Source organism: Acinonyx jubatus, chromosome B3, assembly GCF_027475565.1.
Source record: "Acinonyx jubatus isolate Ajub_Pintada_27869175 chromosome B3, VMU_Ajub_asm_v1.0, whole genome shotgun sequence".
Classification (NCBI taxonomy): domain Eukaryota; kingdom Metazoa; phylum Chordata; class Mammalia; order Carnivora; family Felidae; genus Acinonyx; species Acinonyx jubatus.
Window position 1 is genome coordinate 11,380,322 of NC_069386.1, and position 14,046 is coordinate 11,394,367.

Genomic DNA, 14,046 nt, shown 5'->3' on the forward strand with positions numbered 1-14,046 from the left:
ACAACAGTATGCACAACCTGAACCACAGAACTCAGCAGGTATGCGGCGCGGAAAGATGAACTTGGGGAGAGAGAAGCCTCGGAAGACAGGGAGCTGTTTTTGCTTGTGGAGAGAGGACCCAGACGGCGCAGGGCGGGGGTATAATACGGGAAAAGCAACCGCCCCCAAAAGCAGCTGGAGAGAAGGTGGAAAAGTGGAAACAGCCGCAGAGACTTAACTAAAAAAGGAGACGGGAGAAAGGAGAGGGGTGAATTCCATTAAGACTGTATAAACGGGGAGCGCGTAGTCTGCAACTCCGCAGCTCGTTACCTGGCGGAGCTCTGGTGGGAAGGGCGGATCCTCAGGAGCAGAGTGGGGTCCGGGAGGTTCTCGGGCCACACGGGGAGAAGCGGTTCCCCTGCTGGAAGGACATTCGGTAGAGGCTGTGGAGCCAGCAGACCCCGGAGAACAACCACATTGGCTGTTGCTGGAACAAGGTCGCTGGGGTGAAGTCCAGTGCCACGTGTGTGTTGTCATTGTCCACAGTCCATAAAACGCTGCTGATACACAAACGCGGGAACTTTTTCTGGGGCGGCTGGCACCCAGCCGCGGACTTTCGGGGTCAGCGGCAGCAGGGTCCCACAAACATTCCTGGGGGCAGCCGCACCCGGCCCCCGGCCTGTGCTGGGTGAAACCCTCCCGCAGAGGGGCGGAGCAGGTCAAAGCCGCAGAAGTGAGGGGTCGGGAAACACAGCCGCATCGGAAGTAAAACTCAGGAAGGAGGTGCCGCCTGGCAACCTGACGGCTTCGTCACGGAGGGTGTAAAAGGGGGCAGTGCAGGGAAGCCGGGGGCAAAGATTGTTGCGGGATTGCTGATCCCTGAGAACAGAGTTCCAGTAACAGAGACTGGGTAGATGGGAAACGCCCTTGCCACTGCTCCCGCGCATGCGCATACACACCTAGGCGCGCCGAAACAATCCTCCCCAGTAGGCTAAGCAGCGCCATCTAGTGGAGAACAGAGCTGTTACACTAAGCCCCGCCCAACTGGGCCAGCCTCGCTCTTCAGAACACAAGTCTGCGCCTGCTTAGTTTACAGACTATCAAGAGCTTCATAGTTTGACTTCTAGGGGAAAACGAAGTAATTTCAATCATATTTCAGTCTGTTTGCTGGTCCATCTATTCAATTTTCTTTTTTTCCCTTTTTTTGCTCTTTTTCGTTTCTTTTTCTTGAATACAGAAAGAGAAAGATTTTATTTTTATTTTCAATTTTTATTAAAAGTATTTTTCTTTTTCTTCTATATTTTTTACTTTTGTGTAAATTTTTCAAATCCTATTTTACTTCCATTATTTCATTTTATTCTATTTCGGTGTATTCATTTTTTCAAATTTTCAAACAATTTCCTTTTTTTTCTTTCCCCTTTTTTTCACTAATCTATCAAGCCCCTTTCAACACCCAGGCCAAAACATACCTAGGATCTAGCATCACTTATTTGATTTTTTTGTGTGTTTGTTGTTTTTAATTTTTTAATTTTAATTTTAAAAAAATATTTTAATCTCATTAATTCCTTTTCTCCTTTCAAAATGATGAAACGAAGGAATTCACCCCAAAAGAAAGAGCAGGAAGAAACAACAGCCAGAGACTTAACTAACACAGATACAAACAGATACAAGCAAGATGTCTGAACCAGAATTTAGAATCATGATAATAAGAATACTAGCTGGAGTCAAAAATAGATTAGAATCCCTTTCTGTGGGGATAAAAGAAGTAAAAGCTAGTCAGAATGAAATAAAAAATGTTATAACTGAGTTGCAATCTCAAAGGGATGCCACAGTGGCAAGGATGGATGAGGCAGAGCAGAAAATCAGCAATATAGAAGACAAAATTATGGAAAATAATGAAGCAGGAAAAAAAAGGGAGACTAAGCAAAAGAGCACAATTTATGAATTAGAGAAATCAGTGACTCATTAAAAAGGAACAACATCAGAATCATAGGGGCCCCAGAAAAGGAAGAGAGAGAGAAAGGAGTAGAAGGGTTATGTGAGAAAATCATAGTGGAAAACTTTCCTAACCTGGGGAAAGACACAGACATGAAAATCCAGGAAGCACAGAGGACTCCCATTAGATTCAACAAAAACTGACCATCAACAATGCGTATCATAGTCAAATTCACAAAATACTCAGGCAAGGAAAGAATCATAAAAGCATCAAGGGAAAAAAGTCCTTAACCTACAAGAGAAGACAGATCAGGTTTGTAGCAGACCTATCCACAGAAACGTGGAAGGCCAGAAAGGAGTGGCAGGATATATTCAATGTGCTGAATCAGAAACATATGCAGCCAAGAATTCCTTATCCACCAAGGCTGTCATTCAAAATAGAAGGAGAGATTAAAAGTTTCCCAGACAAACAAAAATTAAAGGGGTTCATGACCACTAAACCAGCCCTGCAAGAAATTTTAAGGGGGACTCTCTGAGGGGAGAAAATATTAAATAAATAAATAAATACATACATACCAAAAGCAACAAAGACTAGAAAGAACCAGAGAACACCACCAGAAACTTCAACTCTACAAGCAACATGATGGCAATAAATTCATATCTTTCAGTACTCACTCTAAACATCAATGGACTAAATGCTCCAATCAAAACACATAGGGTAACAGAATGGATAAGATAAGAAAACAAGATCCATCTATATGCTGTTTACAAGAGACCCACTTTAGACCTAAAGACACCTTCAGATTAAAAGCAAGGGGATGGAGAACCATCTATCATGCTAATGGTTGACAAAAGAAAGCCAGAGTAGCCATACTTATATCAGACAATCTAGACTTCAAAATAAAGACTGTAACAGGAGATGAAGAAGGGCATTATATCATAATTAAGGGGTCTATCCACCAAGAAAAGCTAACAATTGTAAACATTTATGTTCCAAATGCTATAGCACCCAAATATATAAATTAATTAATCACAAACATAAAGAAACTCATTGATAATAATACCATAACAGTAGGGGACTTTAACACCCCACTTGGACAGCAATGGACAGATCATCTAATCAGAAAATCAACAAGGAAACAATGGCTTTGAATGACACACTGGACCAGATGGACTTAACAGATATATTCAGAACATTTCATCCTAAAGCAGCAGAATATACATTCTTCTCCAGTGCACATGGAATGTTCTCCAGAATAGACCACATACTGGGACACAAATCATCCCTTAACAAGTACAAAAAGATTGAGATCATACCGTGCATATTTTCAGACCACAATGCTATGAAACTCGAAATCAACCACAAGAAAAAATTTGGAAAGGCAACAAATACTTGGAGACTAAAGAACATCCTACTAAAGAATAAATGGGCTAACCAAGAAGTTAAAGAGGAAATTAAAAAGTACATGGAAGCCAATGAAAGTGATAACACCACAACCCAAAACCTCTGGGACGCAGCAAAGGCAGTCATGAGAGGAAAGTATATAGCAATCCAGGACTTCCTAAAGAAGGAAGAAAGGTCACAGATACACAACCTAACCTTACACCTTAAAAAGCTGGAAAAAAGAACAGCAAATAAAACCCCAAAACAGCAGAAGACAGGAAATAATAAAGATTAGAGCAGAAATTAATGCCATCAAAACCAAAAAAACAGTAGAACAGATCAATGAAACCAGAAGCTGGTTATTTGAAAGAATTAACAAAATTGATAAACCACTAGCCAGTTTGATCAAAAAGAAAAAGTAAAGACCCAAATAAATAAACCCAAGAATGAAAGAGGAGAGATCACAACCAACAAAGCAGAAATACAAACAATAATATGCCAATACAATGGGCAATCTGGAAGAAATGGACAAATTCCTAGAAACATATAAACTACCAACTGAAACTGGAAGAAACAGAAAATTTGGACAGACCCATAACCAGTAGAGAAATCAAATCAATAATCAAAAATCTCCCAAAAAACAAGAGTTCAGGGCCAGGTGGCTTTGCAGGGGAATTCTGCCAACCATTTAAGGAAGAGTTAACACCTATTCTCTTGAAGCTGTTCCAAAAACTAGGAATGGAAGGAAAAATTCCAAACTCTTTCTATGAAGCCAGCATTACCTTGATTCGAAAACCAGCCAAAGACCCCACTAAAAAGGAGAACTATAGGCCAATTTCCCTGATGAACATGTATGCAAAAATCCTTAACAAGATATTAGCCAACCAGATCCAACAATACATTAAAAAAATTATTCACCATGACCAAGTGGGATTTATATCTGGGACACAGTGCTGGTTCAGTATCTGCAAAACAATCAATGTTATTCAGCACATCAATAAAAGAAAGGACAAGAACCATATGATCCTCTCAATGGATGCAGAGAAAGCATTTGACAAAATACAACATCCTTTCTTGATAAAAACCCTCAAGAAAGTAGGGACAGAAGGAGCATACCTCAATATCATAAAGGCCATATACAAAAGACCCAGTGCTAATATCATCCTCAATGGGGAAAAAAACTGAGAGCTTACCCCTAAGGTCAGGAACAAGACAGGGTTATCCACTCTGGACATTTTAATTAACATAGTACTGGAAGTCTTAACCTCAGCAATCAGACAACACAAAGAAATAAAAGGCATCCAAATTGGCCAGGAGGATGTCAAACTTTCACTCTTTGCGCATGACATAATACTCTATATGGAAAACCCAAAAGATTCCACCAAAAAACTACTAGAACTGATCCATGAATTTACCAAAGTTGCAGGATATAAAATCAATGCACAGAAATCAGTTGCATTCCTTTACACCAACAATGAAGCAACAGAAAGAGAAATCAAGAAATTGATTCCATTTACAATTGCACCAAAACCCACAAAATACTAGGAATAAATCCGAACAAAGAGGTGAAAAATCTATACACTGAAAACTACAGAAAGCTTATGAAAGAAATTGAAGAAGACACAAAAAAATGAAAAAATATTCCATGCTCCTGGATAGGAAGAACAAATATTGTTAAAATGTCAATACTACCCAAAGCAATCTACATATTCAATGCAATCCCTATCAAAATAACACCAGCATTTTTCAAGAGCTAGAACAAACAATCCTAAAATTTGTGTGGAATCAGAAAAGACCCCAAATAGCCAAAGCAATCTTGAAAAAGAAAACCAAGACAGGAGGCATCACAATCCTGGACTTCAAGCTGTATTACACAGCTGTAATCATCAAGACAGTATGGTACTGGTACGAAAACAGACACTCAGATCAGTGGAACATAATAGAGAACCCAGAAATGGACCCACAAACGTATGGCCAACTAATCTTTGACAAAGCAGGAAGGAATATCCAATGGAATAAAGACAGCCTCTTCAGCAAATGGTGCTGGGAATACTGGACAGCGACATGTAGAAAAATGAACCTTGACCACTTTCTTACACCATTCACAAAAATAAACTCAAAATGGATGAAAGACATAAATGTAAGACAGGAAGCCATCAAAATTCTTGAGGATAAAGCAGGGAAAAACGTCTTTGATCTTGGCAACAGCAACTTCTTACTCAACACATCCCCAGAAGCAAGGGAAACAAAAGCAGAAATGAACTATTGGGACCTCATCAAAATAAAAACCTTCTGCACAGCCAAGGAAAGAATCTGCAAAACTAAAAGGCAACTGACAGACTGGGAGAAGATATTTGCAAACAACATATCAGATAAAGGGTTAGTATCCAAAATCTATAAAGTACTTATCAAATTCAACACACAATAAATAAATAATCCAGTGAAGAGATGGGCAAAAGACATGAATAGACAGGTCTCCAAAGAAGACATCCAGATGGCCAACTGACACATGAAAAAATGCTCAACATCACTCATCATCAGGGAAGTACAAATCAAAACCACAATGAGATACCACCTCATACCTGTCCTGTCAGAATGGCTAACATTAACAACTCAGGCAACAACAGATGTTGGCAAGGATGCGGAGAAGGAGGATCTCTCTTGCACTGCTGGTGGGAATGCAAACTGGGGCAGACACTCTGGAAAACAGTATGGAGGTTCCTCAAAAAATTAAAAATAGAACTACCTGTGACCCAGCAATTGCACTACTAGGTATTTATCCAAAGGATACAGGTATGCTGTTTCGAAGGGGCACATGCACCCCAATGTTTATAGCAGCAGTACCGACAATAGCCAAAGTATGGAAAGAGCCCAAATGTCCATCGATGGATGAATGGATAAAGAAGATATGGTACATATACACAATGGAGTATTACTGAGCAATCAAAAAGAATGAAATCTTGCCATTCACAACTATGTGGATATAACTAGAGGGTATTATGCTAAGCGAAATTAGTCAAAGAAAGATAAATATCATTTGACTGCACTCATATGGGGACTTTAAGACACAGAACAGATAAACACAAGGGAAAGGAAGCAAAAATAATACAAAAACAGGGAGGGGGACAAAACATAAGAGACTCTTAAATATGGAGAACAGAAGGTTACTGGAGGGGTTGTGGGAGGGGAGATGGGATAAATGGGTAAAGGCCTACCCCTGAAATCATTGTTGCACTATATGCTAACTAACTTGGATGTAAATTAAAAAAAAATAATAAATCAATTAATTAATTTAAAAAAAAGATCCATATTCCAAATAAGATCACATCCACAGGTTATGAGGGATTATAACATGGACATATCTTTTGGGGGACCACCATTAAACCCGTTATAGCAGGCATGATGCTAGAACTGGATATATGCAGTAAACAAAACAAAGCATTTATGGAGCTTACAGTCTAGTTAAGGAGATAACTGTTAACGAAATAATTACATAAATAACTGTTCACTTCAAATGCTAGAAAAGAAAAATACAGGGTGCTAGGAGCCTAGTCTGGGCCAAGCAAGGAAGCCTTCCACTAGGAAGTGATGCTTGAGCTGAGACCTAAAAAGTGAATATGCATTAACAAGTGGAATGATGGATAAAGCATTTTGTGCACAAGGAAAATTCCACCCAAAGTCCATTGGAGATGGGAGTGGGGCTAAAGTTCAGAGAGCAGAAGAGATGAACGTTTAGGCCTTTGTTCTAAAAATAATGGTTACAATAAGCAAATGAGTAATATAAGCAGAGTTGTGTTTTAAAACCTCACTCTAGCTTATAGGGAAACAAGGGTGGGAGTCAGGGGACCAGTTAAGAACGCATTGTAATGAGGTGACATAGATGATGTCTTGGACCAGAGTGAGGGCAGTAGGGAGGGATAAAAAGAAGCTATATTTTAGAGATATTTTAGAACTAAAATCAACAGATGATGTCACTGAAAATGGAAAAGTAAGAAATTCCAAAAAACAATTTTAAAACTGGCAAAAACTATCAGAATCAACTTTTTTAGAACACTGGAAACTAATCAAAAACTTAACAACAACCAGAAGAATGTTAAATACAGAAAGCAACTACGAAATTTTTGCAAAAGAGTGCTGTGGCGTTTTAACTTATCCACCTGCTATGTCCCCAGCTCGTCAGCAGCTATAGGGATGAGGGATGGTGTCCCACATATGTGCTGTGGCTGGCTGGTGTCTGAGGGGGAGATCTTTGTTTCATTCTCCAGGAATTGTGTTTGTATGATTTGACCTGGCTGGTGGATCCCTGAGGAATTAGTCTTAGCACTTTCTCAGAGCTAGGGCAGCCTCCCAGGTGGTGTTTGTCAAAAGCACTTGAAGGTAAATGTTCTATCCACAGCTTCCTGGGGCAGAAGATGGCAAACAAGGTAATTAATGGATGGACTAAGGAGACTGGGAAGAGGAAGCTCAGGAGGGAGATACCTGGGGAGATGAGGGCTTTGGGGGACTTCTACATATGCCAGAGAATCAGGGGGAACGTGTGTGTGTGTCCCACACTCAGAAAAGACCTAAAACCCTAAGCTTTCACCTCTGGCTAACCTTTAGGCTCCACACAAGCAGGAAGTGATGGCTAAGGCAGAGTTATAAATGGTCTGACTAAGCATGGAAAGAGTGCCCCAACACAGAGACAACCAGCAAGGGAAAGTTTTCTTTTTATTTTACTTTTTTTTAATGTTTAGTTTTGAAAGAGAGAGAGAGAGAGAGCATGAGTTGGGGAGGGGCAGACAGAAAGGGAGACACAGAATCTGGAGCAGGCTCCAGGCTCTACGCTGTCAGCACAGAGCTTTATGCGGGGCTCAAACTCACAAATGGCAAGATCATGACCTGAGCCAAAGTCGGACATGGGACACTTAACCAACTGAGCCACCTAGGCGCACCCCCCCCTTTTTTTTTTTTTTTTTTTGCTGCTCGAGGCCTTTAAGGAAATCTCTGTCAAAGTATTAGCCAGTCACTAAAAAGAGACTCCACTGGTCACACATGACAAAAAATATGGTCTTGACAAAAATCAAAGACAAAAGTCACTAAACAAACAACAACATCCCATACTAAGTAGCAACAACAGATCCTGAAGATGGGGGAGAAACTCATTTCCAGAATTACCACATTATAATATTCAAAACATTCGGTTTCCAATAAAAGAGAGAGAGAGAGAGAGACAAAGAGATGTAAAGAAAACAAACAAAAAACAAAAACAAACAAAAACCAAGAGAATGTGGTTCATTCACAAGAAAAAAAGAAATTGAGAGAAACCATCCCTAAGGAAAGCCAAACATTGGATTTACCAGTCCAAGACTTTAAATAAAGTCTTAAATATGCTCAAAGAGCTAAAGGAGACCATTTATAAGGAAATAAAAGAAACCAAAGGAACAGGATTATAAGAGATTACCATGAAAAAATTGTATGCCAACAAATTAGTGACCTAGGTGAGATTGAACAAATTACCAGAAACACACCTAACTACCAAAACTGACTTAATAGAGCATTTGAACAGACCTATAACCAGTAAAGAGATTAAACCAGTAATCAAAATTTCCAATAACAACAAAAGCTGAGGACCAAATGGCTTCACTGGTAAATTCAACCAAACATTTAAAGAATTAACACTAATCTTTTTTAAAACCTTCCCAAAAATTTAAGAAGAAGGAATACTTCCTAACTTATTCCATGAGGCCAAAGCTAGACAAAGACATCAGAAGAAAACTACAAACAGCCCTTATGAATATAGATGCAAAAATCCTCAATAAAATACTCGAAAACTGTATCTAGCAGCACATTACAATGGTTAACCACAATGACCAAGTGGGGCTTACCCCAGAAATGCAAGGACAGTTCAACATAAAAAAATCAATCAACATAATTCACCACATTAATATGATGAAGGAAAATATGATTATCAACCAATACAGAAAATAATTTTGACAAAATTCAGTGCCCTTTTATGATGAAAACATTCAACAAACTAGGAACAAAGGACACTTCCTCGACATGATAAGAGGTGTTTATGAAAAACCCACAGCTAATAGACTCAATGGTGAAAAACGGAAAAGATTTTCTCTAAATTAGAAATAAGAAGATAAGGGGGCACCTGGGTGGCTCAGTCGGTTGAGCATCCGACTTTGGCTCAGGTCATGATCTCGAGGTTCACAGGTTTGAGCCCCACATTGGGCTCTGTGCTGACAGTTCGGAGCCTGGAGCCTGCTTCGGATTCTGTGTCTCCCTCTCTCTCTGCCCCTCCCCTGCTCATGCTCTGTCTCTCTCTTTCTCTAAAAAATAAATAAACATTTAAAAAAAATTTTTAAGAAATAAGAAGATAAGGATGCCCACTTTCACCACTTCTATTTAATACTGTACTGTAAGTTCTAGGCAGGCAAATAAGGCAAGAGACAAAATCAAAAGTCACTCAAACTGGAAATGAAGAAGTAAACTCTATTTGCAGATGACATAATCTCATACAGAGAAAATCCTAAAGAATCCACACCAAAGAAACTATTGGAGTTAATAAATGAATTCAACAAAGTTACAATATACAAGATCAACACACAAAAATCTATTGTATTTCTATACACTCACAATGAACAATATGAAAAGGAAAATAAGAAAGTTTTTTTTCATTTTTTCTTCATTTCATTTTTATAGCATCTAAAAGGATAAAATACTTAGGACTAAATTTAACCAAGAAGGTACAAGAATTGTACACTAAATGCTACAAAATATTGCTCAAAGAAATTAAAGAGCTGGATAAATGGAAATACATTCTATGTTCATGGATTAAAAGAATATGGTTAACATGGCAATACTCCCTGAAGCAATCTACAAATTCAATGCAATCTCTATTAAAATCTCAATGGCCCTTTTTATAGAAATGAAAAAACTGATCCCAAAATCCATATGAAATTCCAAGGGACCCCAAGTACAACCTTGATAAAGAAGAAGAGAATTGGCGAACACACACATCCCAATTTCAAAATTTAGTACAATGCTAAGAATAGTCAAAATAGTGTGGTAGACATAGAGATCAATGGAATAGAATTTAGAGCCCAGAATATAAGCCATACATCTATGGGCAAATGATTTTTTCTACAAATGGTGCTAGCTAGACAACTGGATAGCCACATATGAAAGAATGAAGCTGGATGTTTAATTCACACTATATACAAAAATTAATTCAAAAAGGACCAAACACCTAAATATAAGAGCCAAAACTCTTAAAAGAAAATAGTAATAAATCTTCATGACCTTAAATTTGGCAACTGACTCTAGATATGACAGCTAAAGCAGCAACAAAAGAAAAAATCAATCAGGCTTTATCAAAATTAAAAACTTTAACGTACCAAAGAACACTACAAACAGAGTAAAAAGACAACACATAGACTGGGAGAAAAATATTTTTAATCATAGATCTGGTAAATATCTACTGTTCAGAATATGTAACAAACAATTACAGGCCAATGACAAAAAGGCAACCCAATTTAAAAAATGGCCAAAGGACTTGAATAGACATTTCTTCTAAGAAGATATACAAATGACCAACAAATGCATGAAAATATGCTCAACATCATTAGTCATTAGGAAAATGCAAACTATAGAAAATAACAAGTGTTGGTGAGGATGTGGAGAAATTGGAAGCTTCAAATACTGCTTGTAGTAATTTGAAATGGGGAAGCCAATATGGAAAACGGTATGAAGGTTCCTCAATAAGTTAAACATAGAATCACCATACGACCCAGTAATTCCACTCCTAGACTTATACCCAAAGGAATTAAAATCACATGTTCAGACAAAAACTTATATACAAATATTTATAGCAGCATTATTTACAATAGCCAAAAGATGGAAACAACTCAAATGTCCATCAACTGGTAAGTGTATAAACAAAATGTGGTGTATTCATACAATGGACTATCACTTGGCCATAAAAAGAAATGAAATACTGATACATATTACAACATGGATGAACCTTAAAAACATTACACTATGTGGGAAAAGCCAGATACAAAGGCCATATATTGTACAACTCATTCATATGAAATATCCAGAATAGGCAAATCCTTAGAAGAGGGCAGATGAGTCATTACCAGGGGATGGGGGCAGAGGGGAGGGAAATCAGCAATGACTTACAATTAAAAATCGCAAATGTAGCAAATGCCACTGGATTGTATACTTTTTATAGTATGTATATTTTAACATAATAAAGAACTAAAAAAAAAAATCTCAGGGCACCTGGGTGACTTGGTCAGTTGAGCGTCTGACTCTTGATTTGGGTTCAGGTCATGATCTCACAGTTTGTGAGTTTGAGCCCCACATCAGGCTCTCTGCTGACAGCATAGAGCCTGCTTGGGATTCTCTTTCTCCCTTTCTCTGTGTTCCTCCCCAACTTGTGCTCTCTCCAAATAAATAAATAAACTTTTTTAAAAAGAAGCAAAAAACAGGTCTTAGTGGTACATTAAACATAAGGGGTGAGGGAAATGGAGGGACAAAGATGACTCTCAGGTTGTCAGCCATCACAACTTGGTGGAAGATGCTTGTTGAAGTCTGAAAACATGGCAGCAAAATGTGTTAATACTGACCCCTCCACCTGAATCTGGACTCTCTGTTTGACCAATAAAATGCAGCAGAAGTGATGCTGTGCTGGTTTCCAGGCTCAGATCTTAAGAAAATGTCAGTTTCCACTTCTTGACTCTTGGAGCACTTGCTTTGGAACCTAGATGCCACGCTGTGAGGAAGCATGCTCTGCTCCATGGAGAGATCCATGAGAAGAACTGAAAGCCACCACCAACTTGCCAGCTATGTGAATAAATCATCTTGGAAGTGAAACTTCCTCCCAGTAGAGTCATCAGAGCTGACAAATGGACAAGTTGTCCCCATTGTGCCCCACCCAAATTGCAGACTTAATGAGCAAAATAAATAACTTGTTATTCTATGCCACTAAATTTTGGGCACAGCAATAGTAACTAAGACAGCATGACCTTGTCTCCTCATTTGGAGACAGAACAGCTCCCAATGCTCCCGACAAAGATCTCTATTAAGTACTCTTAACTTCATCATCTTTTTTGGTTTTTATTTGGGTGCTGGCTAAGTCAAAGGGTCAGAAATTCTGCTTTGCTTTGACCACTTGGCATTCTGGTTTGGGTTTATGTAGTTTGTTTTCCTATACTGGTTGTATTTCTATTAAATCCTTGGTTTGTGTGGGAAAAAATGTGGGGGGTCAAGTCAGACTCTGGGCTGGGTAGGGGAATGTAAACTCCTAGCACACAAAAGCCAGAGAGAAGGGAAGGATGCACAGAACCAGTCAAAGGTATGCCAGGGCACACAGGCAATACATTGAGAGTGTCTACTACCCCCAACTCGGGATGAGGGGGAGGGAGGAAGAACTTAGTGACTTAGACCCATCAAGTATATCCAGTATATCTGGGAATGTTGGGAGAAAACAGTGAAATTCCACACTAGCTGAAATCCTCCAAATATGTGGCCAAACCCCAACCAGTTGGGCACTGGTCTTACAATGTGACACCATCTTCTTTCCCCACCTTGGAAGGAAATACCCACTGTCATTGGGTTGCTCCACTGATTTCATCAAGCCTTCTTTGAGACCTTCTTGCCATCCCAGACCCCTCAGCCATCAGCAGTAATCCCCCCAGGGGCCTTAGAGGCATAAAGGCCTGCAGCTTGACTTGCTCACTTGCTGAAAGTGGACTTCGTTTACTCACCGTTAAGGGGCTCAGTTTCGCCTAAGCCCTTTGGTCTTCCTAAAACGCACAATACAAATCATCACTGCTAAAGAAAAAACTTAGGAAAAGGAGATAAATAAAGAAACCCAATGCCAGCATCTCTTTCCTGGGCTGAGGAGGAGAAAAGACATCCATGTCTCTTAACCTGTTTTCTTACAATCCATCCTATGGTATCAACTTCCTGCCTGCCATTTTGAATAGTTGAAGAAGCTAAACTCGTAGGACAAAATAATAAAAATATGACATCTTTCTCAACTTGTGCACCAGAGAAACACTTTTCAAAAATTTAATATAGTACATAAGAAGTTTCCCCAAAACTGGTTTGAGTTCTAAAAAGATGTCTACACTTTGGGTGAGAAACTCAAAATACATTTTCCCAAAGAAATAATGAAATTGGTTGATGGTAGGTGTCCAAGTACAGCCCATAGAAACCTACTAAACTAATAATATCACCAGCAATGCATTTGAAGAGTGGGAAATAATACAATAACTTAGTAACTAAGTCATAACACAACAGAATGGGTAGAAAATCGTTTATTAACTTGAACACAGTTACTTAAGGAAAGGCAGGTCTAACCAGAGGGTGCGCACAGAGAAATTGTGGGACTTCTGAATCCTTAGAGGCATGTTTTTAAAATTCCTAGTGAAGTCTACAGAGGATTGATTTTTAGTTTAATCATTAAATTTACTTTTATACACCAAAATAAAATGCTTTTGCACAGCCAAGGAAACCATCAACAAAACAAACAAACAAAAACAACTAGTGAATGGAGAAACTATTTGCAAACAATACAGCTGATAAGGAGTTAATATCCACAATATATAAAGAATTTCTAAAATTCAACACCAAAACCAACAAACAATTTGATTAAAAAATTGGCAGAGGACATGAGTAGACATTTTTCCAAAGAAGACATATAGATGGCCAACAGACACATGAAAAGATGCTCAACATCACTCATC